This window comes from Vicugna pacos, chromosome 5 (genome assembly GCF_048564905.1).
Source record: "Vicugna pacos chromosome 5, VicPac4, whole genome shotgun sequence".
NCBI lineage: Eukaryota > Metazoa > Chordata > Mammalia > Artiodactyla > Camelidae > Vicugna > Vicugna pacos.
In genome coordinates, this window is record NC_132991.1 from 4,204,292 (window position 1) to 4,230,314 (window position 26,023).

At 41.0% G+C, this 26,023-nt stretch overlaps 1 long non-coding RNA gene across 2 annotated transcripts; it reads right to left on the reverse strand.

Moving 5' to 3' along the window:
- Nucleotides 1-231: 231 nt before the first annotated feature.
- On the reverse strand, nt 232-22,391 carry LOC140696552 (uncharacterized). Of its 2 annotated transcripts, XR_012073015.1 has the most exons (4): nt 22,236-22,391; nt 15,105-15,922; nt 1,395-1,485; nt 232-442 (listed from the first exon to the last, which is right to left on the reverse strand). It is a non-coding gene; the product is annotated as an uncharacterized lncRNA (long non-coding RNA). The 2 variants fall into 2 exon arrangements; XR_012073013.1 differs by lacking the exon at nt 22,236-22,391 and having other exon boundaries at nt 15,105-16,219.
- Nucleotides 22,392-26,023: the final 3,632 nt, after the last annotated feature.

Sequence of the window (26,023 nt, forward strand, 5' to 3'; positions counted from 1 at the left end):
TCACTGTTTAAATTGTTCTTTGGAGCTGCTGCGATCTGAATTCAGAGAATAGATATGCCTGTGAAAATAGTCACTCTCTACTTGATTTTATTCATGTTGAAAGAAGTGTATCTTCTGGTGGCTCCAGAGGCTTCTAACCTAGAATTTCAAGACAGTGATTCCCACCAGGAAGCCTGTTAGAGCTCACTGCAGAGAACACACAGTTTGGAAACGACCATGGTTTATGTCAGAGCTTAGAACAAGTATTGAACCCAGTCTAGTGGGCTTATCCATCCCCAGGTATGATTGGATGACCCTACCCAAAGTTGGGACAGCCAGATAAATGAGAACGAGGACCATTCATTTTGGTTCCACATTTACAATTGCCCTATTTTAAGATCTGGGCCAGGCACAGTTGACAGAGATGAAGGCTTCTTGGCTCTGCACCCAGGGAGGTTACAGTCTGGTGGAGGAGAAAACACATAATTAGCAAGTTATAATGAACTCTGCTTCTTTAGAGTATGCTGGTGGGTATGCGGTCCCAGAATAGATGCAGTGTATCTTTCCAGAGAGTTGATTTCATTCCACAGGAAATAATTTAAAATCAAATAATGTCATCATGAAACCCTTGGGAGAAAAAACCCACCTGGAAACACTGTGGAGTAGAATGCAAAATATGAAGTGGATATTGGTAAAAATTGTGATGTAAGGACTTCTGAGGTTTTTCTCTATAACAGCAATGAGAAATGCTAGAATCAACTTCTTTTTTTTTTTTTTAGAACTCTGGAAATTAACCACAGGATTGCAGAAATCTAGGAAATGCTTATTCAAGAAAAGTGACAGCATCTTGGTAAGAGCGGTGAGCTTTGTGGCATTTTATTGTCCTCGTCCTTCTCCCTATATCGTAGCCTTGAAAAACAAGTCACATTTGCAGCGAACTTCAGCAGCCTGGAAGCCCCCGAAGGGAGCAGAACTGGCCTGCAGCTCTTTCAAAGCCTCATTAACAGAGAACTCTCATTGTTTGACCAGCTGGTGGTTCCCTGGAAGACCCCTCTGACAAGGCTGTCTGTATCTGACCAGACTCTGAGCACTCACAGTGGGAAAAGCCCTGTCCCAGGAAGAATTTGTTAAAAACAGTTACAGGCAATTGGTAACAGCTGGGTTAAATAATAGATACTCAAAAAGATTAAGAGGGAGGGCATAGCTCAAGAGGTAGAGAGCACGTGCTTAGCATGCATGAGGTCCTGGATTCAATCCCCAGTATCTCCTCTAAGAATAAATAAATAAACCTAATTACCTCCCCCCAGCCAAAAAAAAAAAAAAAAGATTAAGGGCGAAAAGCTGGGAAATGAGATGTCTATAGGGGTGTTGAAAAGCTCTAAAATATTCCTAGGAGTCTAGAAGGCCATGCTCACGTGTAAGGAGGTAAACATGCCCAGGGCTGTATGCAGACTTGAGAAAGCCTGGGGAGCCTCTCAGCTCTCACCTCTGGCTGATCTTGAGGCTCTGTGAAAACAGGAAGTGAAGGCTGTAAGAGTTGTAAACTGCGTGGCGGAGTGTCACATGCATGTCCAATGCACACATACACATGCACACACTCACAGCTCTTCTGCACAGATTGGGAGATGTACTGGTCCCAGGTATTTAAGGAAATCTCTGTCCAGTCATTAACTGATCACTAACTGAGAAGAAACTTCAGAGGCCACATAGGACAAAGAATACCTACTATGTAGAATTAGTTCAAAAAAGGCACTAAACAAACAAAACAAAACTCCAAGTACAACAAAGAACAAAAACAACAAACCCTGGGGAGAGGGAGAACCTGTTTTTCAGAATATGTATATGTCACAGCATATTATTTGAAATGTCCAGTGCTCAGCAAAAGACTGTGAGACGGTTTATAAAGAAATAAGAAAATACAGCCCATTTGCAGGAAAAAAATAATCAGTAAAAAGTGAGGAAACCTAGATGTTGGATGTTGGACTTACTAGATAAAGACTTTAAATTAGTTATTTTAAAGATGTTGAAAGGACTAAAGAAAACCATGCCATACCAAGAGAAAAATTTATGTATTAATTATATATAATTTCTCTTTATTGGTTTTCTCTATTTTTTGTGACATCATTCTTAGGCTTTTCTTTACTATGAGCAATATATCTCTTTATCTATCTATCTATCTATCTATCTATCTATCTATCTATCTATCTATCTATCTATCTGTCTATCTATCTATCTACCTACACAATAATATAAAAATGTCACCAGAAAGGCTCAACAGCATATTTGAGTAGACAGAAGAAAAAAAGTCAATGAATTTGCAGGTAGCTCAGTTAAGATTATCCTAGTCTGAGAAGGTTCAACAGAAAGAAAAAAGAATGAAGAAAAATTAACAGCACCTCAGAGACTTGTCAACATCATCAAACCAGCATATGCATAATGAGAATCTTTCAAGGAGAGGAGAGAGATCTTTGAAGGAGAAGAGAGAGACAAGGGGACAAAAAAATACTTAAGATATACTGGATGAAAATTTATGAAAAATATCACTTTATGTTTTTCATTTTGTATACAAATATGCCTAAAAAACTTCTAAGTGCTCAGAAAACTTCAAGTAGGGTAAATTCAGGGATCCACACCTAGACATGTCATAATCAAATTCTCGAAAGACAAAGACAAAGGCAGAATCTTGAAAACAAAAAGCAAGAAATGATTCATCATTTACAAGTAAGCCTCAAAGAGATTCAAAGCTGATTTCCTATAAAAAACAATAGATGTCATGAAGCAATGGGATGATCTAGTCAAAGTGATGAAAGAAAAAAAAAAAAACCTGTCATACAAGAATTCTACATCGAGCAAAACTGTCCTTCAAAAATGAAAAGGAAATTAAGCTATCCCCGTGTAAGTGAACACTGAGAGACCTCATTGCTAGGAGACCTGTCTTCAAGAAATATTAATGGGGATCCTTCAAGCTAAAATAAAAGAAACACTACACAGTAACTGGAAGCCTGTGAAGAAATCAAAAGGCTGGTAAAGTAACTACATAGTTAAATATAAATACAGTATAAACGTATATTGTTAGTAACTCTCTTTTTTTTCCATCTGGCCTAAAAGACAATTGCATAAAGCAATAATTAGAAACCTGTGTTAATGGTTACAAAATGGATAAAGATCTAATTTATATAGAAATAACACCACAAAAACAGAGGGGAAGGAATGGAGCTTTATTAGAACAAAGTTTTGTATACGATTGAAACTAAGTTGGTTTTAAATTGAACTAGATTAATTTAAATTAAGATGTTAATTGTAATCCCTAGAGTAACCCTTAAGAAGAAATTTTGAAAATATATAATAAAAGAAGCACTAAAAGAAAAATTGTTACTCTAGGAAATATCTGTTTGATACAAAAGAGGGCAGTAGCAGAGTAATAGAGAAACAAAAGACATATAAGAAATGTCAAAAACAAAAATAAAAGGGCAGACGTAATTCCAACCTTATCAATCATAACATGAAATGTAAATGGATTAAGCAATCCAGTCAAAAGGCAGAAATTGTCAGACTGGATTAAAAAAGAACAAGATCCAACTGTCTACAGAAGATATGCTTTAGATTCAAAGATACAAACTGATTATAAGTAAAAGAATGGAAAAAGATGTAGTGCAAACAGCAAAGATGAGAAAGATGAAGTGGCTATACATGGAACAAAATAAACTTTAAAATGTTACTATAAATAAACAGGGACATTTTATAACAATGGAAGTGTCAATTCATCAGTAAGATGTAACACTCATAAATACATATGTACCTAACAGCAGAGCCCCAAAATACATGAAGTGTGACATATTTAGAGGGAGAAATAGAGAATTCAGCAGTGATAGTTAGAGAATTCTTGTGCCGTATTCAATAATGGATAGAACAAAGCAAACAATAAAAAATAAAAAAATAGAAGACTTGAATGTCACTATAAACCAACTAGAACTAAGAGCATCTTTAGAACTTCCACCCAACAACAGTAGAATGTACATTCCTCTCAAGTGCATATGCAACACTGAAGAACACATCATATATTAGACCAAAAAGCAAACCTAAATAAATTTTGAAACTGAAATAAAAGGATATCTTCTGACCACAGTGGTATAAAACCGCAAATCAATAACTGAGAGAAATTTGAGAAACTCACAGATATGTGGAAATTAACAACACACTTCTAAATACCCAGTGGATCAAAGGAGAAATCACAGGCGAAATTAGAAAAGACTTTGAGATAAATGGAATGGAGATACAATACACCAAACTTATAAACTGCAGCTAAGGCAGAGTTTAGGGGGAATGAATAGCTGTAAACGTCTATGCTAACAAACAAGACAGATCTAAAATCGATAGCCTGAACTTCCACTTCGGGATACTAGAGAAAGAAGAACAAACTAAACCTGCAGCAAGCAAAAGGAAGGTAATAATAAAGATTAAAATGAATGCGAGTGAAATAAAGGACAGAAAACAACAGAGAAAAATCAATAAAACCAAAAGTGTGTCCTTTAAAAATACCATCAAAATGGACAGATATAACTGCTTTGACAAAGAAAGAGGGAGAAAACTCAAATAATGAAAATCATACATGAAACTGAGGATATTACTGCTGACTTCATAAAAGCGAAAGGGACTACCAAGGAGTACTGTGAACAATGTATGACAGTAGATTAGGTAACAGGTGAAATGAATACATTTTCAGAAAGATACAAACCATCAAAACTGACTCAGAAAGAATTAGACAACCTGAACAGACTTAAAATAAGAAAAGAGATTCAATCAAAAAACAACAAAACAAAACAAAGAACTATTCACAAAGGACAGCTCAGGCCCAGATGGCTTTATTGGTAAATCTCACCAAAAAGCTAAAGAAAAATTAATATCACTGCTTCACAAATGCTTCCAAAAATATAGAAGAGGAACACTTCCCAAATCATTCTACAAGGCCAGTATTACTCTGGTACCAATGCAAGACAAGGCCATCACAAGAAAAGAAAATTACAAGGCACCGTCTCTCCTGCCTATGAATGCAAAAATCCTCAACAAAACACTAGCAAACCAAATCAAGCCACGCATGAAAAGATTTATACACTATAACCAAGGGAAATATACCCCCAGAAGGAAGGTTGGCTTAATATCCTAAAACAATTAACGTAGTACACTATATCGATAGATTAAAAACAAAAACCACATATTATCTTAATAGAACAGACAGCAAAAAACCAATTTAACAAAATTCAGACCCTTCCACGATAAGACACTGAACAAAGCAAAGATAGAAGGGAACTTCCTCAGCCTAATAAAGAGCATCTACAAAAACAAAACAAAACAAAACAAAACAAAACAAAACAGAAACAAAACCCCCAAACCCATAGCTAACATCATGCTTAATAGTGAAAGAATGGATCCATTTCTCCTAAGATCAGGAATGAGACAAGGATGTCTGCTTTCACTCTTTCTACTCAGTCTTGTACTGGAGGTTCCTGCCAGGGCAATTGGGCAAGAAAAGGAAATAAACAGAACTCAGATTGGAAAGAAAGCATAAAGGTAGACGTGTAGATGAATGGAACAGATGAGAATCTGGAAATAAACTCTCACATCTACAGTCAACTGATTATCGACAAAGGTGTCAAAAAATTTCAACAAATGGTGCTGGGACAGCTGGCTTTCCACATGCAAAAGAAAGACAAAGAATCCGTATTTCACACTATATACAAAATTTAACTCAAAATGGATCAAAGGAAGTGTTAATGTTATAAAAATTTTAGGAGAAAATAAAGGCGTGGCCTTTGTAACTTTGGATTTGGTAGTGATTTCTTAAGTTTGATACCAAAAGCACAAGAACCAAAATAAAAAGTAAATACTTTAAACTGCATCACAATTAAACACTTTTGTACTTCCAAGGGTCCTTTGAAAGTAAAGGCCATCCAAAGAATGAGAGAAAATATTTGCAAGTCATATATCTAACAAGGGACTTGTATCTAGAATATATAAAGATTTACAACTCAGTAATAAAAGGACAAATAACCCAGTTAAAAATGCACAAAGAGTCTGAATAGGTAGTTCTCCAAAGGGGTTACTCAAATAGCCAAAAAGCACATGAAAAGATTTTCAGCATCATCAATGATCAGGGAAATGCAAATCAAAACCACAGTAAGATACTACTTTGTACCTACTAGGATGGTTATCATAAGGAAGACAGTTAACAATACCGAGTCCTGGCGAAGATGTGGAGAAACAGGAATCTTTATACATGGCTGGTGGGAATGCAAGATGACGCAGCCTCTGTGAAACAGGCGGGCACTTCAGATGTTCCCCTCTGAACTAATTACTGAGGATAAGAGGGATCTGAGGGGGAGGAGCAAATCCTTCAAGGAAGAAGGTGCTTTTCTTAGAAGAAAGAGGGCAGCACTGAGCAGAAAAGCAAACAATGTTCCTTGCCTGGACCTTACTGGATTCTTTGATGCTGAAGCTCTTCGGGATAGTAAATCCTGGGGTAACTGAACAGATTACCATTTTATCCAGCAATTTTACTCCTAGGCATACATTCAAGAGAAATGAAAACATATGTTCAGATAAGACTGGTACATGGAATTTCATAATTGCATGATTCATAATAGCTAAAAAGTAGAAACAACCCAAACATCCACCAATGGATGAATGGACAGAGAAAACGTGGTAGGTTCATACGATGGAATATTAGTCAGCCATTAAGATGTCCTGATTCACGCTACAACATGGATGAACTTTGAAAACGTTCTCAGTGAAAGAAGTTGGTCACGAAAGGGAACATATTGTATAATTCCATGTGTAGGAAATCTCCAGAATAGTCAAATCTATAGAGACAGAAAACAAATCAGGGCTACAGGGGATGGAGCAGTTGGTGGAGGTAACAGATTGAAAGGTGAGGGGTTGAGGGGTATAGCTCAGTGGTAGAGTGCTTGTTTAGCATGCATGAGGTCCTGGGTTCAATCCCCAGTACCTCTATTAAAAAAAAAAGGTGAGGGGTTACTTTTGTGGATGATGAAAATGTTTTAAGATTGATTGTGATAGTTGCATGACTGTGTGAATATATAAAAACTACTGGATAAACTGGATGGTCTGGGAATTTGATCTTTATAAAGCTGTTAAAAATGCATAGGAATGCTTTAGGAGAAAACTCGAGATCACAGGAAACCGTGCCCTGGTGGAATGCTCTGACAATCTGTACTTCCTAGACATTTCAGCAAAGATATCTGAGAATTTTTGCGGGTCCTGGAATGCACGCTGCAAGAGGGGCAAGTCCAGGATGCCAGGCAAGGTTGGTGTGATGAAGATTAACTTGTTGGTGCGGATTGGCTTGGGGTGGTGGGGGCAGGGGTCCTTCCGAGCTGCCAGGATGCATCAACTCCCTCCATCCCTTGGGCTTTTTGAGGCATGTCAGCCTCTCCGGCACTCTCAAGAGACGCCTCTTGGAGCCCCTCGGCTCTAATCCCCTCTGCAGTGTGAATCAAGTTCACGCTGCTAAGCTCACAGGCTCAGCGGGCCAGCACAGCTGAGGGCTAGCTCATCTTCCCCCAGGACGTGCAGCCGCAGGGCTCCCGAGCCCTTCCTGAACCACGCACCACAGGCTGCTAAGAATAGCCAGAGTACAGTATGTGTGCCTCGGAAGATCTTCCCATGGAGTCGGGAGGATTTACAGACCTTCTTGGGATAAAGGGATCTTCAGTCGGCAGGATTGCTTTGAGAGTGCCCTGTGGTCTCTCCCTTCAAAACCCAGCCTTGGGAGGAGGGTGTAGCTCAGTGGTAGAGCATGTGCCTAGCCTGCACGAGGTCCTGGGTTCAATCCCCAGTACCTCCATAAAGAAATTGAATAAATAAGTAAACCTAATTACCACCTTCAGGAAAAAAAAAAAATCCAGCCTTCAGTTCCCCTCCTCCAGAAGCATATCTTGATTTACGAAACCTCTCTGACTGAAACTCGAATGACTACACTTGAATTTGGCTGATGCCTAGGCCATGAAGAGATGACGTCTGTTGGGCTTTGAGGAAGGACTCGGGCCCTAGCACTTCCTTTTCCACCTACTTATCCTCTTTTTGGGTCAGTTGATCTTGAACGTGAATATTAGTTATTACTCTTGATGGTAAATGACAGAATCCCAGCCCCAGACTTGGGTAATAGCTGGGGCGATGGAACCAGGAACTCAGGGCTATGGGGGAGGGGCAATCTTCTAATGAAGGAAATGCCTTTTTTTGAGAAATGGAAGCTGTACTGGGCAGAAAAACAAACGATGCCTGTTGCACGAGGCTGCCCTGAATCTTTGATGCCGCAGGTGCCTCCCTATAACAAACTGCTGGGATAGCAGACTGGAGAGGATATTTACCATTTCTTGCCTGTCCAATAGCCACTCCCCACTTCCACAATGACCACTCCTCTTTCCTCTGGGAAAAGATCTTACTCCTGCTCCCAGCCCATGTGTTGGGCTGAGACCCGCCCCCTACCCAAGCCAGACTGGCCAGTCATGTAGTCCAGTCCCTGCAACCATCCTGATGGTCCCTGTGAGGGTCTTGAGCACCAGGGCAATGTGTCACTCAGTTGTGGGCCCCCCAGAGCAGTGGTTCCCCGACCCAGATGACCTGACGGACACCCAGGGACCCCTCCCCAGATGTACTGAATCTGCACAGCTGGGGCTGGTCCTGGGCATCTTTATTTTTAATAAGCTGCCAAGGGAATATGGGTAAGTAGTTTTGGGAATCATTTCCCTCATAGTGTTTGTATACAGTCAGTGCTTTATAGCTGCTGGTGTAATGGAAAGGTGAGAGACCTTTTCCAGGGGTGATCACACCAGCTGTCTTTGAGTTGTCCATGGAAATAGAGCAGCCAGGACTCTCTTTGCCTGTTTGGAGGTGGTCCTGCCTCTTTTGGCTGGTTATTCACCCCTTTCCTGGTGGTAAGATGGCACTGGCTGATGGGAACAAGGTCTCCCGTTCCAAGAGCGGGCAGAGCTCCAGGGGTCTGGGACACCTGAGAAGACAGCCTGAAATGGACTCCCCCAATCTGTTCCAATCGGGCCACCTCAGGATGACTCAGAATGTCAGGCCTTCTAAAATTAATCTGTGGCCACATCTAAAATCAGCACCTTGCTTAGAGTCACCAGCCCCTCCCTGTCCCACAGAGGGCTGAGGAAGGTGGGGGAGCTGGCCCTGGACCGGCTCCATCTTTTGGCCCCTCAGACATTTGTCTGACTTTAGATTTGCTAACAGACAGTTTTCCTTCTGCTTTTCCCTTTTCTTTTCCTTTTAAAAATCTCTCCCTTCTAACTGCAGGCAAAGGCTATTTTTATGACCAAGGGTTTCATTTCTCAAAAGGAGGATGACAGGCAGCAGATACTTTAGTAGCATGTCCTTAGTTCTTATTCATAGAATTTAGGTACAAATGTAATCCAAAATATTCAGAGCTCTTTTTTTTTTTAAAAGATTTTTTAAAGTATTTTTTTAAATTAAGTGTAGTCAGTTATAATATGTCAATTTCTGGTGTACAGCATCATGTCCCAATCATGCATGTATATATAAATATATTCTTTTTCATTAAAGGTATTACAAGATATTGAATGTGCTATATAGAAGAAATTTGTTTTTCTTTTTTATCTATTTTTATATATAGTGGTTAACATTTGCAAATCTCAAACTCCCAAATATACCCCTTCCCACCTCTTTCCCTGGTAACCATAAGATTGTTTACTATGTCTGTGAGTCTGTTTCTGTTTTGTAGATGAGTTCATAGTGTCCTTTTTTTCTTTAATTTGCACATATGAGTGATGTTATATGGTATTTTTCTTTCTCTTTCTGGCTTACTTCACTTAGAAAGACGATCTCTAGTTCCATCCATGTTGCTACAAATGGCATTATTTTATTCTTTTTTTATGGCTGAGTAGTATTCCATTGTATATATCTACCACATCTTTAATCCGGTCATTTGTTGATAGACATTTAGGTTGTTTCCATGTCTTGGCTATTGTTTATAGTGCTGCTATAAACATTGGGGTGCATGTATCTTTTCAAATTAAAGTTCTTGCTGGATATATGCCCAGGAGTGGGATTGCTGAATCAAATGGTAAGTCTATTTTTAGTTTTTTGAGGTGTCTCTATACTGTTTTCCATAATGGCTGCACCAGATTTTTCTTTTTCCTGATTAAGAGTTGACTACAGTCTTGTAAAAAAAATTCAGATAATACGGAAAATTCTACAGAAGAAAGCAATAATTACTGAAAATCTCTCATGTAGAGAGAAGCACTCCTTGGATTGTTGGTGCATTTCCTTCCATTTTTAAAAACAAATCCCTAAATCCCACAGATTAAAACAAATTTGAACGCATACTTTGCACATATAGAAATAAACATGAGGTCTAAGAAAGTCCCAGGTTCTTTGTGCAAGACATTCTGCTGGAGGGAAGAAATCAGATATTTCACTAGATTATGAACGAAAAACTTCTAGAAGGCAATTTGAACTTATGTGTAAAGAACGAAACCTGCCTACCTTTTCATGCAGCAAATGCAATTCTAGGGGTTTATTTTAGAGCTGAGCTTTTGAAACTTTCTCACTTCTTGGTGAATTTCAGTGTCTCAGAAATTTTTTCACAGCTCTTCCTAAGCCAAAAGAAGCAGCTAACAGTCCCATTTATTAAGGAGTTAGGTCCAAACAACGTATTTTCTTCCCAAGAATTCAGTAGTCAATTGAAAAAGTAATACACATAATTTGAAAAAGAAATTTTAAATTGGTTTTAATTGATGACAGCAATACTGGTAACTAGAAAAAGGTAAAGGAACACTGTCTTCAAAAATTCTGAGGGAAAATGATTTGCTCAGGGATTGAGCCAGAGAAGATGCTCAATGAATCTGTACTGAAGAAATGAATGAATGAACAAATAAATGAGTTTACAGGGCCTGCCAGTTTTCAATTTTTCTTCAAAGTACTTGGGGAAAAGGGGACCTATCACTAAAGGCAGAGCCTTAGAAGGTCTGCATCAGAGGCCTGGGGGAGGGGGTGCGAGAGAGCGGATATGCAGACACCCCAGGATGTACCCTATGACAGTTGGGGAGGGGGCGGAGGGCCCGAGGGTGCAGGCATAGGAAACAAATGGCCCTTTGCTTTCGAAGCCTGGGTTTAAGCGAGTATGACTGGATAGACATAGGGGACCAGAAGACCCGATTTCAGAGTCTCCCTCACTGACTCAGTGAAATTGAATGCAAAACAGAAATATTAATAATACCTATTCTCATAGTGAGAATAAATGAGTTTAGCAGTATCCTGGCATACGATTAGCACTGCATAAATATTAGCTATTAATATTAGTGGTTACTGTCTTAGAACCACTTTCTCGACTCTGAAATGGAATCACATCTTGCTCACAGTAAGGATGAGGGACGCCGCTAAGGCGGTGCGCACGTTCCGGGCTCTCCGGGGTCCCCGGAGCAGCGTGGCGCCTGCCCGCACATCAGTCCCCGGCGGGGAGACTCGATCTGTTCCCCTGTACTTCTCTTCGTGTCCCCGTCTCTCTCTTTCCCTTCTCTCCCACCCCTCCTGCTTTCCAAACCAAAGAGGAACAGGAAGTGAAAGCAATAAAAGTAGAAAAAGAGAAGGACCTTTTTCTGTAAATTTGGGATGTCTCCTGGTGCGCTGGGGTCGCTCAGCCCTGATCTTGGCTTTGAGGGCCTTCCTGTGAGTTCCGTGGAGAATTCCCCAGACGGGAAGGCTTAAGAACTAGCTCCTGTGAGATTCCGGTCCCCGCCAGCCTTACTCGGTCTAGAGCAGAGGAGTCTGACTGACCCTCTCCCTCCAGCACCCAGACTGCTCACTCCTGGAAAACCCCACCAGCCCAGGTGCTTGGAGAGCGTAAGGGATGATGGCAGGAAGAAGCTGGTGACCCTGGATTCCACTTAGCTTGGAGCTGGCTCTATTTCTTGAAGGACAGAGAAAAGGAAAACAGATTCATAAAGCAAAGGCATTCATAAACAGATTAATATCAAATGCAACTGCAGCACTGCATGATGGATTATCTTCAGAAATCCAAGGGAAAATTATTTGAACCAGTCAAGCTATCAGTCAAGTGTGAGGGCAAAACATATAAAGGCAATTTCAGGCATCCAAGGATGCTAAGAGAGATCACCTTTGTTCTTATCTGTGAGAGGATGTATGTACTCCAATACCATGAAAACAAATCCAAGAGAAAGCTACAGGATTTAAGAAGCATACACAAAAATTAACTCAAAGTGAATTAAAAAACCTAAATGTTAGAGCAAATACTATAAAAATTTTAGAAGAAAACATAGGGGAAAGCCTTTTAACATGGATTTGGCAATGATTTCTTGGATATGACTCCAAAAGCAGAGGCAACAACAGTAAAAATAGATGTAAGTTGAATTATATCAAACATAAAAACATTCATGAATCAAAGGGCACAGTCAACAGAGTGAAAAGCCAGTCTACAGAATAGGAGAAAATATTTGCGAGTCATATATCTGAAAATGGTCTGATATCTAGAATACACAAAGAACTCCTACAACTAAACAACAACAAAACAAACAACCTGATTAAAAAATGGGCAAAGGGCAATGTTCACAGCAGCGCTATTTATAGTAGCCAAGATGTGAAAACAACCTAAATGTCCATTGGCTGGTTACTGATAAAGATGTGGTGTATATATACATATATATATGCACATACAATGGAATACTTCTCAGCCATAAAAAAGAATAATGCCATTTGCAGCAACTTGGGTGGAATTGGAGACTGTCATTCTAAGTGAAGTAAGCCAGAAAGAGAAAGAAAAATACCATATCACTTATATGTGGAATTAAAAAAAAAAGACTCAAATGAGCTTATTTACAAAAGAGGAACAGACTCACAGACATAGAAAATGAACTTATGGTTACCAGGGAGGAAAGGAAGTAGGAAGGGATAAATTGGGAGTTCAAGATTTGTGGATACTAACTACTATATATAAAATAGATAAACAACAAATTTATACTGTATAACACAAGGAACTGTATTCCGTATCTTGTAGTAACCTATAATGAAAAAGAAAATGAAAAAGAACATATATATGTATATTGATGATGGAAATATTATGTTGTACACCAGAAATTGACACAACATTGTAAACTGACTATATCTCAATAAAAATTTAAAAAAATGGACAAAAGGCTTGAATTCATCTGAGAAGATAATGTAAGTGGCCAATAAGCACCTGAAAAGATGCTCAACATCAGTAATCATTAGAGAAAGGCAAGTCAAAGCCACAGTGAGATACCGTTCCACACCTATTAGATGGCTACTGTTAAAAAAGAAAAAAGAACAAAGGAAAAAACAAGTGGTGGTGAGGAGGAGGAGGAGGAACTGAAATCTTTGTACACTGTCAGATGCAAAATGGTGCAGTCATTGTGGAAAATAGTATGGTGGTTTCTCAAAAATTTTGAAAAACAGAAATCTCATTTCATACAGCAATTCCACTTCTGCGTATATACTCCAAAGAATTGAAAGCAGGGGTCTCAAAGAGATATTTGTACACCCATGTTCATAGCAGCATTATTCACAACCAGCAAAAGTTGGAGGGAAGCAACCCAAATGCAGATCAACAAAGGAACAGATTAAAAATATGGCCTATGGAATATTGTTCAGCATTAAAAAGAATGGAAATCCCGACACGTGCTGCAACACGGATGAATCTTGAGGACATTATACTGAGTGAAATACGCCAGCCACAGAAAGACAAATACTGAATGACTTTAATTACATGAGGTCAAATTTGCAGAGAAAGAAAGCAGAACGGTGGTTGCCAGGGGTTGGGGAAGGGAGGATGGGGTGTAGTAGTTTAATCGGTAGAGAGTTTCAATTTTGCAAGATGAAAAGAGTTCTGGAGGTTGGTTGCACAATATGAAAGTACTTAACACTACTAAACTGTACACTTAAAAATGGTTACGATGGCAAATTTTATGTCATGTGGATTTTCTCACAGCTAAAAATAAAAAAATAACTGGGAATGAAGAACTTTTTCACTTACCATATTGCCAAGAATAAAAAAGCTCAACAACATACTAGATTGGAGAAGCTGTGGGGAAATGCCTCATATTGCTGGTGGGAATATACTCTGGTGCAGCCTCCGTGCAGGGCAGTTTGGCAGCTTCTACCAAGCAGTTATCCTCCGAATATACTTGGAGGCATGAAAATGACGTGTGGTCTAGGTTATACATTGTAGCATTGCTGTAATAGCAAAGAGTGGAAACAAGACAGCCTATCCAATTTCATCAGTAGGAATGAATTCAAGAAAATACGGTACTTTCTTAATAGAGACTACTGTGCAGCCGTAAAAAAGAAGGAAGCCTTATATGATCTTTATATAAATGAATGTAGAAAGCCTGTCAAGATAAATTAGGTAAAAAAAAATGTACACAATAATGTGACAGTATTATACCTCTGGTGGTTTAAACACACATTCTTTGACACTCCTCCCATTGAGAGGAGAGGTCTGTGCCCCATCCCTTGAAACTGGGCAGAGCTTGGTGACCAACTTTTTTTTTAAAAAATCACTTACAGAGTTCTGTAAAAGCCAGATCCCTTCCATATTTTTATTCTTCCACCCATTCAACACACATATATTCAATATATACAGTACTTGAGATGACATTTATAAAATTTGATTTATCAGAACATATCCTAATCTTTTTTTAATTGAGGAATAGTCAGTTTATAATGTGCCAATTTCTGGTGTACAGCATAATATTTCAGTCATGTATGTATGTACATATGTTCATTTTCATATTCTTTTTCTTTCTTTTTAAAAAATTTATCAAATTATTTTTTATTATGGATATTGTTATAGCGGAATATAAAAATGAAATGATAAAAGTTTCTTCTAAGAGTACAACTTAACTTCATCTTTAGAAAGTTCAGCTATTTTTAAAAAACTATACATACTCAGGTAAAAAAGGCTCTAAACTTAATGACTTCAAATTAAATTAGAAATAAATGCTATGGCCATCTTAAAGTTTATATTGACAAACTGCATACATTTTAAAATTATAATGCAATATTTGTACACAGAATAACTATATATACACTTCACTTACATTGCTGATATATAATAGTTACCCAGACTGTCTTGAGAAATGAGGCTTAATAGAGATTCTAAATAAGTAGATCTGTCTCAATTACAACATTTCTTTCACAACTAATAAGAGATAATCCAAACATTTGCTGAATATAAAAAAAGTCCCATGCTTCGTGGTGTGTTCAGGGAATTCCAATGTATTTTAGATGAGAGATGTTGACCATGAAGGAGCTCACTGCTGTGCTCACTGGTAAAGCTGGAGGAACTCTGGTCCAAAGGAGGGGACTGCCCTCCATCCACTGGCCTCAGTGCAGCTCAGGTGGAGACCTGACTGAGTGGGTGAGTGCAGCCTGGCAGACTGGGGGGCTGGAGGGGAGGGAACAGCACAGCTTTAATATGAGGGCCCAATCCTGGGAAAGGGGCCATCAGGACTTGGTGCTCGGTCCCCTGGTTGGCTTGTAAAAGCCCCTTGTGATGTGCTGATTCTTGTGACCTCCTCCAGGAACTGGAGCACCTTCAGCATCTCGGCCATCTCGTCTTGTATAGACTGCAGGAATCTCCTCTCTCTTCAGTTCTTGGACGAGAAAATTGATTTCCTTCCTCGAGCTCAGGTTGACCGTCATCAACTTTCTATAGGTGTCAGTGAGGCTGGGTGTACTTACTGGCTCCTTCTCTAGCCTGGCTTTCTTTACAGTTGTCTTCATCCCGGCACACTCCTGTTTAGCCATATAAAGCTTGTCGATGAGGTGGCACTTCTCTTTGATCTGTGCAGCCAGTGTTTTTGCCAGTTGCTTTTCATGTCTTCCATTAAGCTGACTTCTAACAGACTGAATAAGTCTGAAAGTAAATAAGACACCCAGCATTAAGGTGAGGACAGGCAAACTCAACGCTGTCTCCCAGCCGAGGGGGAACATGAGCTGAGAACACAGGCCGTTGGGCAGCAGCAACACCAGGACCGCACTCAGCTGCCTAAGGATCAGCCCAAAGCCAAGCTCCACAGAGGACGGCAGCCCCTCCATGGCACTGACCCACCCAGGGCTCTGCCCAGTTACCGTGGATCCACCAGCCACAACAAGCCCCAGGGGACACCCCAACATTCCACCTGGAACCCAGCCAGCAACTGACATCCCGGATTGGTCAGTTACCTGGTCAGTGTCAGTGGAGAGGAGGGGGCGTTGTCAGAGGAGAGGTTTGTAACTAAAATGTCATTTTCCTCATTATTGTCTAATGGTAATTTTTTCTTACCTCTTTTTTTTTGTGTCTATATCTGTATACAATAAAAATATAGTGAAATGTGTCAATGTAAAGTTTATGATTTCACAAACCTTTCAAATCCCTAACCCTCGACAGTATAGGAAAGGTCAGTGTATGAACCGTATGCTTGAATCACATCCATCAACACAGAATATATACCCTCTGTCACATTTCAACTGAAATACACACACTCTCACGACAGCATCCATCAGTCTGATGGTGGTTGAACTTGATAAAAGTGAAAAAAATCACAACGTATACTTTGATGTCTGTCTCTTTTGCTCTAAGTCATGTTTTCAGAGCTACACGTTTTTATTTGAATATGCCATTCATTCTGTTTGTAGGAGTGAATAATTTGACCTTGCAAGATTATATCACAAAATATTAATCCATTCTCTTAATAATGGACGTTTGGTTTAGTTCAAGCGTGGGTTACTATGAATAAATATTTTTGTATATATATGCATGCATCTTTTTTCTAAATATCTGTTTTCATTTACCCTGTGAGGTGAATACCTGGGAGCAGCTCTGTTGTATAGATATGTATTAAATACTCCTTCATTTTGAAAGAGACTTCTTGAGGTATAATTTACATGCCATAAATTTACCCATTTAAATAGAAAATTCTTTGGTTTGTGTGTGTGTGTGTAAATGTGCAGAGACGTGTCTCCCTCACAATCCCATTTTAGAACAATTCTATCACAGGAAAAACAGATTTCTCAACCCACACTTTTCTTTATCGGCTTCATTTGACACAGTCAGTCTCTCTTTCTCTTTGAAATACTTCCATGATATAGATTCCAGTTAAATGCATTCTACCATTTTTATAATTGTTTTTGTTGTTGGTTTCTGTTTTTTTATGAACTGACTAGACTTTCCTTCTGTGACTACAATGATGGTTTCCACTTTTCTTCCAAACGCTTTAGCATTAGTTTGACTCAGGAATTAGTTCTTTTTTTTTTTTTTTTCATAGTTTACACTTGGGGTTTACTCTTGATGTTGTACATTCTATGGGTTTTGACAAATGCATAATGACATATAGCCACTATAGTTTCATACAGAATAATTTTATTGTCCTAAAATTCCTTGTGCTCCATCTATTCATTCTTCTCTCCCTCCCTCTCCCCAAACCCCCAGAAACCAGGATCTTTCTATTGTTTCTGGAGCTGTGCCTTTTCCAGAATGTCATTTGGTTGGAATCATACAGTTTGTAGCCTTTTCAGACTGGCTTCTTTCATTTAGTAATATGTCTTTTAAGTTTATGTCTTTCATGACTTGATCATTTTTTTACTGCACATATATCTTTTAATTTACATATATGTACTGTTCATTGTTTCTAAGAGTGTTTACAGATTTAGCTTTTTAAACTTACATAGTTATCAAAGGAATAAAGCCAACCACAAAATAAGAATTAACCCAAAAAGATACAAACACCCTGCTATTAACAGCAAAATTATTTATAATTGCCAAGATATGGAAGCATTCTAAGTGCACATCAGTAGTTGAATAGAAAAGGAAGATGCAGCATATGTATATATATATATATATGAATACAACTCACCCATAAAAAAGGATATTTTGCCATTTGCAACCCTTCATTCACCTTATTTTTCACTTCAAAAACCAGAATTTTATAACTGGTAGAGACATTTCCATTACATCAAAAACAACAAAATACCTAGAAATAAACTTAACCAAGGAGTTTACTTATACTCTGAAAACCAAAATGACACAAAGAAATATAAAGATTTCTTGTGCTCTTGGATTGGAAGAATCCACACTATCAAAATGGCCACACTACCCAAAGCAACCCACAGATCCAATGCAACCCCCATTAAAATACTCGTGACATTCCTCACAGAACTAGAATAAACAATTCCACAATTTATAAGGAACCACAAAAAACCCCAAACAGCCAAAACAATCTTTTGTAGGTCTCTTTTTCTCTCCCTCTTTCTTCTTTTTATTCTCTATTCTTATGATCTGATGACAAGAGAAGGTCCTTTAACATTTGTTGTAAAGCTGATTTGGTGGTGCTGAAATCTTTTAGCTTTTGTTTATCTGTGAAGCTTTTGATTTCTCCACCAAGTCTGAATGAGAGCCTTGCTGGATAGAGTATTCTTGGTTCTAAGTTTCCTCCTTGCATCACTTTGAATATATCTTGCCACTCCCTTCTGGCCTGTAGAGTTTCTGCTGAAAAATCAGCTGATAACCTTATGGGAGTTCCCTTGTATGTTATTCATTGCTTTTCTCTTGCTAATTGTAATATTTTCTCCTTATCCTTAATTGTCAGTTTGATGACTACGTGCCTTGGTGTGTTCCTCTTTGTGGGGGTTGATTCTGTGCGGTGCTTTCTGTGCTTCCAGGACTTGGGTGACTGTTTCCTTTCCCAAGTTGGGGAAGTTTTTGGTTATTCTCTCTCCAAAAATTTTCTCAGGTCCTTTCTCTCTCTCTCTCCTCTTTCTGAGACCCCTATAGTGCGAACAGTAGAGTGCTTCATGTTGTCCCAGAGTTCTTTTAAACTATCCTCATTCCTTTTTATTCTTTTTTCTTTTTTCTGTTCTGAAGTAGGGATTTCCATTAATCTGTCTTCTAGCTCACTGACCCATTCTTCTGCCTCATTGAGTCTATTTTTGGCTCCGTCTAGTATATTGTTCATTTCAGTGATTTTATTCTTCAACTCTGTTTGGGTATCCTTTATATTTTCTAACTTTTTGCTAAAAACTTCACTCTGCATCGGTACTCCTCTTGAGTTCTCTGAACATCTTCGCCATCATTACTTTAAACTCTCAGATTAATTACCTAACTCCTCATCACTTATTTCTTCTTCTGGGATTTTATCTTGTGCCTTGGCCCGGGAGATATTCCTTTGCTGCCTCATATCGTCTATCTTTCTATCCACAGGCTTTGGGATTATTGTTTTCTTATTTCTAGTATCTGCCCCTGGTGGATGAGGCTGGACTAGAGGCTTATGCAGGTTTCCTGGCAGGAGCAGCCGGTGCCTGCCCACTGCTGGGTGAATCTTGGTCCTGGACCCCTGGTGGGCAGGGCTGTGTCTAGAGGCCTTTGTGGCTTAAGAAGTCTGCTGATGGGTGGGGCTGTGTTCCCACCCTGTGTGTTGTTTGGCCTGAGGCTTCCCTACAGGCTGTTGGGTGGGGCTAGGTCTTGGTGCTAATGATCCAATCAAGATGTCAGCCTCCAGGAAAGCTCATGTAGATTAACACCCCCGGAATGTCTGCCACCAGCTTTTATGTCCCCTGAGTGAGCCGCAGCCATCCCCCACATCCCCATGAGACTCTCCAAATCCAGCAGGCAGGTCTGGCCCAGGTTCCTATGAAATCACTCCTTCTGCCCTTGGACCTGGTGCACATGAGTTTCCATGTACCCATCTCAATGAATGTGGTCTCCATTTCCCCCAGTTCCATGAGCCTTCTGGAGCCAAGCCCCCGGCCTTCAAAACCAGACGTCCTGGGGTCTCCTTTTCCCAATGCCAGGACCCGAGCTGGGGAGCCTGACGTGCGACTGAGAGCGCTCACTCCTGTGGGAGGGCCTCGGTGATTTAACAAATCTTCTGCTTGTGGGTTGTCCACCCGGGGGCTATGGGGCCCAATTATATCACAAGCACACTCCTCCTACTGTCCTGCTGTGGTTCCCTCTTTATGTTTCCAGTTGCAGAAGATCTTTTTTGCTAGGTTCCAGTCTGTTTTTGATGGTTGCTTAGCATTCAGTTGTGGTTTTGCTGCAGTTGAAAGGAGAGGCAAGCTCGTGGTCCTACCACTCCGCCAACTTGACTGGAAATCCAAACCATCTAGCATTTGCTCTTGGATACCTGGAGCCTCCATGCTGTGAGGGAGCCCAAGCCACCACAAGAGCCCACACTGGGACATCTGGTCACCAGGCCTGACTGACCCCTAACCATTGGATCTTTCTTGTAGAGATCCCTGACTTGGTTGGGGCAGAGGTAAATGAATGCCCCAGAAGCCTGAAAAACTCCTCACCCAGACTCTGGCCTACTCCAAAGGTTGTTATTTTATGGGCTAAGTTTGGACTATTTCATTCCCCAGGAGTAGAAACCTGGAAGATTACTTCCATGGGGAGAACGCATTTAGGTATTTGTATGTACATGGATTCTTTCTAGAAGGGTTCCCTGGACACAGAGGCTACTCCCAGGGAAGGGACCTGGGTGATTAGGGGGTAGAAGAGGCTGCCTTTCCACTTTGGTGTCTCTTAAAACAGATATTCCTTTGACCAGAAAAGGAAATAAAAAGCATAAATACTGGATAGAAGAAGACAAAACTTTTCCGTTCAGAGATAGGTAACCCAAGAGAGTTATCTGGCAAATGATTAAAATGAATGAGAGAATTCAGCATGCTGGTCAGGTTATAATGTCATTAAGCTAACATAGGTCTTCCCTCTGTTCCAGGAATAATCAAGCTGAAAATGCCACAACAGCAACAGAAACAGCAACAAACCCCATCATTAGTGATTTTAGTTTCTTCACTATACTGCCCCTTTTAAAAGGAAGCCCTTCAGGACAGTATGGAGGTTCCTTAAAAAACTAAAAATAGACTTTCCATATTATCCAGCAATCCCACTCCTGGGTGTATATCTGGAAAAAACTCTAATTTGAAAAGATACATGCACCCCAATGTTCATAGCAGTATTTACAATAGCCAAGACATGGAAGCAACCTAAGTGTCCATCGACAGTTGACTGGATAAGGAAGTTGTGGTATATTTATACAATGGAATACTACTCAACCATAAAAAGGAGAAAATAATGCCATTTGCAGCAACATGGATGGGCTAAGAGATGCTCACATTGAGTGAAGTAAGTCAGAGAAAGACAAATATCATATCATTTCTATGTGGAATCTAAAAAAAATGATACATATTCTATTTACAAACCAAAAACAGGCTCACGGACATAAAACAAACTAAGGTTACCAAAGGGGAAAGGGTGGGGGAGGGACAAATTAGGAATTTGGGATTAACAGATACACACTACTGTATATAAAATAGATAAACAACAAGGGCCTACTGTATAGCACAGGGAACTATATTCAATTTCTTGTAATAACATAATGGAAAAGAAAAAATATGTATGTATGTCTATGTATAACTGAATTGCTTTGCTTTCCACATGCACCTAACATTACAAATCAACTACACTTCAATAAAAAATGAAGTTAAAAAAAGAAAATAAATAAACTAAATTCTCCAGGAAAAAAAAATATTAAGAAACCCTTTAGAAAAGCCATCTTTAACTCCTCATCACTCAGGCTGAATGTCTTTTCTCCAGAGAAGATGCAGCAGGTGTGGAGAAGGGTGCAAAGAGCCAAGGGGCCGCCTTTATGTTGCCTTGAATCTCGCTCCTCCTGGAAGGTTTAACCAGGACCACAGCTGGCAGCACAGAGGAGTGCTTGGCCAGCAGGGAGAGGGCTAGGAGGACAGAGGGAGGTTAAATAATGACCAGCTCTCCGTGGTCTCCTCCCGGCCTCCGCCTTCCAGGGCTGAAGCTCTCTCCGAGCCACGGCCCCGCATGGGACAAAGTCCGAGGAGTGAAGGGTTAATGCCTAAGCCAGTGGTTTTCAACCTTTGGTAGCTCCAGAGCCCCTGGGAGTAGAGGTGCAGCAAATGCAGATTCCCAGGCGCCCCTCTCCCCCGAGCCTACCTCACCCAATGGGTCCGGCCCAGACCTCGCGCACAGGCAGGGCCTGGGCTGCTTCGCCCCGCTGGCCCGCGGGCAAAGGCTGGGAGCCGCGCTGCCCGCCGCAGGGCCCGGCTGCCTGTTGGAGACAGGACACGTGGGATTTGCTCTCCGTAAAGTATCCCCTCGCGGGGGCGCCGCATCCTCAGATCCCTCTGCCCATCTCTTGACTTTGTTTTCTCATCACCTTCTTATCTCCACCACTCGTCACTGGAACCGCCGAGTTTGTAAAATCCCAATGTCCATGCCGGCCGGCACCTCAGACCAACTAAGTCAGAATCTCTGGGGCCGGCAGTGGGCTCAGGGTGTCCAGAGCGCCCCAGGGAACCCAGTGCGCAGCCAAGACAGCCATCACTCTAGGGCGACCCCATCTGCTTGTCTGTGATTGGTTCAGGGATGGGCATGTGACCCAGTTCTGCCCAATGAGAGGTGAGGAGAAGTCTTGGGGGCGAAGCTTTGGAAATTCTCAGTTCTGAAAGATTATTCCGTCACAAAAAAGGAGTGAGACATTGTGCCCTTCAAAACCATGATGCTTTGAGCACTATTGACAATAGCCAAGGCATGGAAAAGACCCAAATGTCCATCAACAGTTGACTGGATAAAGAAGATGTGGTCCATATACACAATGGAATACTGCTTAGACATAAAAAAGAGTGAAATAATGCCATTTGCAGCAGCATAGATGGACCTGGAGATTGTCATTCTAAGTGAAGTAAGCCAGAAAGAGAAAAATGCCAAATGATATCACTTGTATGTGGAATCTAAAAAAAAAAAAAAAAAAAAAAAGGACACAAATGAACTACTTATTATTTATAACTTAGATGATTGATTTCTTGAATATGTATAAGCACATTTGGCTGTCCTTTATGATTGGATTATCGCATTCTGTTGATTCTTATTTTGTGGTTGGCTTTATTCCTTTGATAACTATGTAAGTTTAAAAAGCTAAAGCTCTAATCTGTTCTTAGAAACGATGATCAGTACATATATGTCAACTAAAAAAAAATTGTGAGGTATATTGTGTATATGTATTTACATGCAATATAATGTATATGTGCACTCAAATTGTAATAATTCTACCTAATAAAACTGAAAAAGAACCCCCAAAACCCCATGATGCTATGTTTAAAAGCCAGTCAAAAAGGCAACATCTTGTATGAGTCCACTTAGATAAATGTCCAGAATTGGCAAATCTATTGAAACAGAAAGTAGTGATCTTTCTAAGGTTGGGAAGAGGAAGAGGATCAGGGAGTGTCTGCTTAATGGTTACGGGGCCTCCTTCTGGGCTGCTGGAGGTGTTCTGGGACCGCATGGGGTGATGGTCCCGCGACATTGTGAATGATGAGGCTTCGCTAACGGTCACCTTGGTTACGTGTGTTTTATTGTGCACATGCAGAGTTCGTTTGTTCCCTAAGAGACGCAGGGAGAAGCGGCACCTCTGTGTCAGGGTGAGAGGAAGTGGCTGTCTGGGCCCTGGGAGCAGCCTGAGGAGGAAGCCACCGCTGGGAAAGGCGGCACAGAAGATGGGGCCAACCTGGTCTCAGGTGTCGTGGCTGAGCCACCGAATCCGCGCCCCTGGGGTCTATCCTACCTCCAGGCCTTGTGGTTTAAGGCAGTTGGGATCAGGGTTTAAGATCAAACGTTTTAGATCTTCCCCTCATTCGTTGCTGCTGCTGCTTGATTGGGCTCAGTAGGTCTGCCGGTGGCCCACAGTAAGCAGTGATGTCCATCTCACCCAAGACGTGGAGCCAGACTTCCGGAGAGCCTGCAAGGGAGTGGTCCTCCATCTGTAAGAGGGGCTGAGTAGGACAGGCCACACACACCGCCCCCCGCAAAAAAAAAAAAAAAGGCCAGGAGTGACCTCTGGGAGTCACCTGTTAGTGACTGCTGCTGAGAATTCCCACAGGCACACCTGAGTTCTTGGTGCCAGGGCTGTCCCTCAGACCCTGCCCTTAGGCACACAGCGCATCTAGACCCAGCTGAAGAAAGCGTGTGTCATGAAAGGGGCAGTTACAAAAAGGGGATCACGGCTCCTGGGCATATATCCAGAGGAAACACTAATTTGAAAAGGCACATGCACCCTATGTTCACAGCAGCACAATTTGCAGTAGCCAAGACTTAGAAGCAACCTAAATGTCCAGTGACTGGATAAAGAAGTTGTGGGATGTTTAAACAACGAAATTCTACTCAGCCATGAAAAGAATGAAATAATGCCATTTGCAGCAACATGGACGGACCTAGAGATTATCATACTAAGTGAAGTAAGCCAGAGAGAGAGAGAAAAAAATACCATATAATATCACTTATATGTGGAATCTAAAGAAAATGGCTACAAATGAACTTACTGAAAAACAGATAAAGACTCACAGATACAGAAGACGATTTCATGGTTACCAAAGGGGGAAGGTGGGAAGGGATAAATTAAGAGTTTGGGATTAGCAGACACAAATTAATATATATAAAATAGATTAAAAAAACAGCCATCACTGTATAGCACAGGGAACTATATTCAATAACTTGTAATAATGTAAAGTGGAAAAGAATATGAAAAGGAATATATACATGTATAATTGAATCACTATGCTGTACACCTGAAACTAACACAACATTGTAAATCACTAGACTTCAATTTTAAAAGAGAAAAAAAAAAGAGATCAGCCAGTGAACTCGGGCTTTGGCCTCTGTTGGGGGGTCCTTAGCCCACAGGTCTGCCCTCCTGGTCCTCACAGCAGGCCACACTTAAGGAACACATCGGGGTGATATAGTTCTGGACCAGGGCCACTGAGCTTGGCCACTGATGTGCCAACCTCAGGGAGGGGAACTTGGCCCCTGGCAGCTGAATTTCTCACTGTCAATTCAAATACTGGTGTCTGTGAGGAGCCCCTGGACCTGTCCCCTGTGACGACTGAAAGGATAATGTTAAGTTAATTTGGAGACTTACTGAGGACTATGGATCAGGTGACAGCATCTCAGTAGCTCTGAGGAACCGCTCCCAAGAGGAAAAGGAGGAGTCAGGATATGGATGATTTTTTTTGCTGGGAAAAATATGTAGTCAAGCATCAAAAGATAACAGACATCTCAAGTGAATGATTTTAGTGCTTTTCCACATATGGGATGATGCAAGGTCTGGAGTCATTTGAAATTCTTCTTTAAATATGCACCGTGACTATCTAAGGGTCAATATATCCAAAGCGTGAAATGTTTCCTGTTTTCCTCCATCCTGAATTCCCCTCGGGGCTCACTGTCAGTGGACAACGGCAGTGGTCTGATCCCTGTAGAACTAGAAAGGCAGACGACATTTTTTTCCTCACACCTGGGACTGGGTGACATCAGGTGGCTTCAGGGACCACCTCCACGTGATATGCCCACCAGCTCCCAGGGCCGCTCCACCCCTTCCGGCTCTCCTGGGCCCCGGCCTCTGTGCTGCAAGGTTTTTGCAATAGGAAGGCACTTTATCCCTGGAATGGAGGGGCTGGAGCCTCCTCAAACTGCCTCCTGTTTCTCTGGAAGGAGAGTAGCTTCAGTCTGATTCTGCAGGATGAGATGATCAGTGGGTCCAGACGTCAAAGACTGAAGGGAAAATCGCCTGGAGACTCATGGCCAGCTGCCACTCAAACAGGGCCTCGTGAGTGACCTAGGCACCTGGGGAGATGCCAGCTGGAGTCTTCCCAGCACTGCCAACACCATCATGGCTTTCATACCAAGAGTGCTTCCAGGTCCATTCTGGGAGAAGCTGTGCCCACTGTCTTGCAGGTGAGATCTCCTTCCGACAGCCTGCCTCCTACTCCCCATCCAGGCTGCATGAGCAACGTCCAAACCCCGCAGGGCTCCTCTCTGCCTGTTTCCCACACCTATTCCTTCTCCTCTCCAGGGGTACTAAGGTGTCCCCCCTTCTCCAACCCCCAGGAGTTCCTCTCCTGTTGCTAAGATATGGCTGCATCGTTAACCCTCAGGTCGACTTCCGTCCCTTCCTTT